The following is a 3,842-nucleotide window of genomic DNA, read 5'->3' on the forward strand; positions in this document are numbered from 1 at the left end:
TCGCTGGAAATCTCTGACAACAGAAAGGTATTTAATCAAGAGTACATTGTGAGTGCTCAACAAACGTCTTCAAGGTGACTGGAAAAACCAGGAGAGTCACAGGTGAGCAGGAACTCTCCGTTTCTACTGTGGTCACAAAGCCACGTGCAATCGTCAGTCAGGCCTTTCTGGCATTCAGGCAGAGGACTATCAAAAAGCCTGAAGGGGGCCGTTGTCTCTGGGACGAGACACAAAGTCGGTATGTTTATACCAGGTGTCCGCAAGCTACAGCCGGCCAGCAAATTTGCCCAGGCTTGTTTGTGTTGTTTTTGTTTTTGTTTTTTAAGATTTTATTCATCTATTTGACAGAGAGCACAAGCTGGAGGAGCAGCAGGCAGAGGGAGGGAGAGGCAGGCTCCCCGCTGAGCAGGGAGCCCGAGGGGGGCTCGATCCCAGGACCCTGGGATCATGACGACCTGAGCCGAAGGCAGATGCTTAACCCACTGAGCCACCCAGGCGCCTGGCCAGGCGCGTTCTGGTATGCTCTGGGAAGATGGGTGGCCTGTGTGCGCTCCTACATCGCATTTAAAAATAACCGCGGTTTAACGAAGTAAACTGCTTCAACCCCAAAGGCAGGAGAAGACGAGAGATCGATGGTATCCTGGGTGGCTCAGTCGTTGAGCGTCTGCCTTCGGCTCGGGTCATGATCCTGGGGTCCTGGGATCGGGGTCCCCGCTCGGCGGGAGGCCTGCTTCTCTCTCGCGGTCTGTCTGTGTCAAATAAATAAACTCCTAAAAAAAAAAAGAAAAGGGGATCCTGACCAGTTCCGTCTCTTCACCAGCCGATAGAAGAAGACACAACTCCTTCCGACTGTAACCCAAAAGCGAGAAAAAAAACACAAAACACAGCAAGAAACAAGTCCCTAAGTAAGCTTTAGCTAAGATAGGATTTACAATCTCAGCAGTAGCGAACAAAGCACCTTAGAAAAACCAACTCACACACCAAAAAAAAAAAAATTAGGTGAAACAACAACAACAACCTGTCATTAGATACCAAGCATTTAACCCCCGAAGGGTGCACCGTTCCCGGAAGCACTGCAATACCAGGTCGATGCGCGGAGTGGGCGGAGCAAGCTCCTAGGCCATCTCCCGGCTCCAAAAATCCATTTAATATATTGTCCTCGGGTAAAGGACGTATCAGATATTAAACTGATAAGAACAGATACTACACTTGATCTTAGCCAAAAGGCCGAGAAGCGATACCCAACGTCCCGCCCTCGCCGCCACCGCCGCGCCGCCAGCCATATCGCACTCACGGTGAGCCAAGTCGCGCTCATCCCACCGCTCGCTTCCCTCCCTTCTCGGACAGTGCCGTGGCAGTCACCGCCCTGGTGCAGAGTTTTTAGTTCTCTACATTTTAAAAGAGGAACGGTGCGTCTGGCGTTGCTCCGTCGCTCGCCCCGGAGCGCCATTTCTAATTAGAATGCCCCGCCCCTTCCGCGCAGGGAGGCGTGGCCGCGCCGGAGAGGAACCTGGGCGGCGGCCCAGCTCCCTCCTCGGTGTAAAGCTTTTGCTGGCCTGAGGGGAGACCAAGGGAATTGGGGATGTGTCTGGAGAGGGGGGCTGTGGAAGGGCCTGGGGCAGAGTGGCCCGCGTTTCCAGGACACTCGTCGGGTCATCACGGTAGGACCCTACAGGCTTCCTGGGTCCAGGCCGCTGGGAACCAACCCAGAAGCGCCCGGTGGGGTCACCTGGAAAGGGCTCCAGAGTCAAGTTGGGACCCGAGACGGGGCCCTGACAGGGTGGCCACCCTGCCCCATCAGCAGGGCCCGTGGGCAAACTACCTCACCTCCTGAGCCTCCGTTTCCCCAGTGGAGAAGTGGTAACCTTCGTACCTCCCTTAGAGGGATTTAGGGAACGCAGACGTAGCTAATGAGGTGACCTTGGTGTCAGTCATCTAGAATATGGGTCCTGGGGCGCCTGGGTGGCTCAGATGGTTAAGCATCTGCCTTCGGCTCAGGTCATGATCTCAGGGTCCTGGGATCGAGTCCCACATTGGGTTCCCTGCTCAGTGCAGAGCCTGCTTCTCCCTCTCCCTCTGCCACTCCCTCTGCTTGTGCTCTTCTGTCTATCTCTCTGTCAAATAAATAAATAAAATCTTTAAAAAAAAAAAATAGAATATGGGTCCTGGGTCCCACGAGGCACCAGTGAAGAGGTCACGGCTGTGGCACTGAAGAGATGGAGCGATGTACGCAATAAAATAGACACGCTTCTTGTTTGGGTCACACCCGTGCTCAGTGCTTTCTTCAGGTCAAACTTGCAAAGTTTACCTACAGATGGAGCAGCTGAGGCACAGAGGTGGAGCAACTCGCCAGGACCACACCCTTGGCTTAGTGGAAGAGGCCGGCTGGGCCTGGGAAGCCGAGAGCACAGGGCCTAGAAAGGGCACCAAGAAAGGAGAAGAGCGATTCTTTTTTTTAAAGGTTTTATTTATTTATTTGACAGAGCGCGACAGCGAGAGAGGGAACACAGCGGGGGGTGGGGGGTGGGGGGGGAGAGGGTGAAGCAGGCTCCCCGCTGGGCAGGGAGCCCGATGCAGGACTCGATCCCAGGACCCTGGGATCATGACCCGAGCGGAAGGCAGATGCTTAACGACTGCGCCACCCAGGCGCCCCGAGAAGAGTGATTCTCGTGTGCGCAGCCCCCGAGGAGACTAAGTGTTGCTGAGCCTGACACACAGGTCTCCTTCCCGCAGACGGGCCGCAAGCCGCCGTCGGCTGCAGCACCTAAGAGCATCGGCTCCGAATACCTGGCCTCTAAGCCCGGTTCACCTAGTGTGACCTAGTGTGTTCCTTGGCCTCCTCGATTCACCCTCCCCCTTCCACCCGTTATCTCTAAACTGGGAGATGATGACATGAGAAATTAGTGCACATCATTATTGGGAATGACGAGACATGGTTGGGATATAGTACATCTGGGAGAGCCAAACACAGGGAAAGTATCTCAGGCAAGTCACTTCTCTGCAGCCTCCTCATGTAGAAAGTGAGAATATGAACAGCCGGCATAGACTCCTGGGCTTCATCTTCCCTCCTCCACCCAGGGCCCCGGCTTCTCCCTTACCTGGCTTTCTTGTATTCCGTAGCACGGGATCCCTCCACGTTTAAACACGTGTCTATTGCCTTTTAGCTCAACGGCGTGTAAGCTCTAGAGCAGGGATCTTGGTCTGTGTTGTCCACATTTACATCTCCGGCGCTTTGAACAGCACCCGGACGCTTAGTCTATTTAGTCGAATAAATGAATGAATAAATAGTATATCGTGTGATCCGTACATATACAAAGGGATTAGCAAACCTCTTGTGGCTTGTGACACTTAGAACCTTCGCTGTGTTCTACTACAGTTCTGCTCGCTCTCACGCTTACGAGGCCATCGTGTGCTCACTAAGTTAACTTTGCGGGCGTTTTGATCTTTAGAATGAGGTGCTTCGGATTGCAGAGCTGCGTGTTCTGTCATGGCAAAGGAGTATTTCCCATGGTAAAGTCATGATTTCCCATTCTAGGGGGCGCCTGGTTGGCTCAGTCGGTGGAGCACGGGAGTCTTGATCTCAGGGTCTGAGTTCAAGCCCCATGTTGGGTGTGGAGCCTACTTAAAGATGAATAAATAAAATATCTTTAAAAATGATTTCCCGTCCTAGTTCCTGCACCGGCTCCTTGTGAGTTTGGGTCACGTGGGTGTCCCTTAGCCAGCTCACATCGATGGGCACAGACCAAAGTGCTGGCAAAGTCAGGGCCACACCAAGATGTGACGGTCAGGCCCTTGTCCAAATGTCCTGCAAACCCCCCAGGGACCCCCGACTGTCGCTTCAG

General features: G+C 53.6%; 1 non-coding gene across 1 annotated transcript; it reads right to left on the reverse strand.

The window, feature by feature from the left end:
- Positions 1-1,048: 1,048 nt before the first annotated feature.
- On the reverse strand, positions 1,049-1,239 carry LOC116627031. Its single transcript, XR_004298399.1, has one exon. It is a non-coding gene; the product is annotated as a U2 spliceosomal RNA (small nuclear RNA).
- Positions 1,240-3,842: the final 2,603 nt, after the last annotated feature.

This window comes from Phoca vitulina, unplaced genomic scaffold (assembly GCF_004348235.1).
Source record: "Phoca vitulina isolate PV1807 unplaced genomic scaffold, GSC_HSeal_1.0 scaffold92, whole genome shotgun sequence".
Taxonomy (NCBI): Eukaryota; Metazoa; Chordata; class Mammalia; order Carnivora; family Phocidae; genus Phoca; species Phoca vitulina.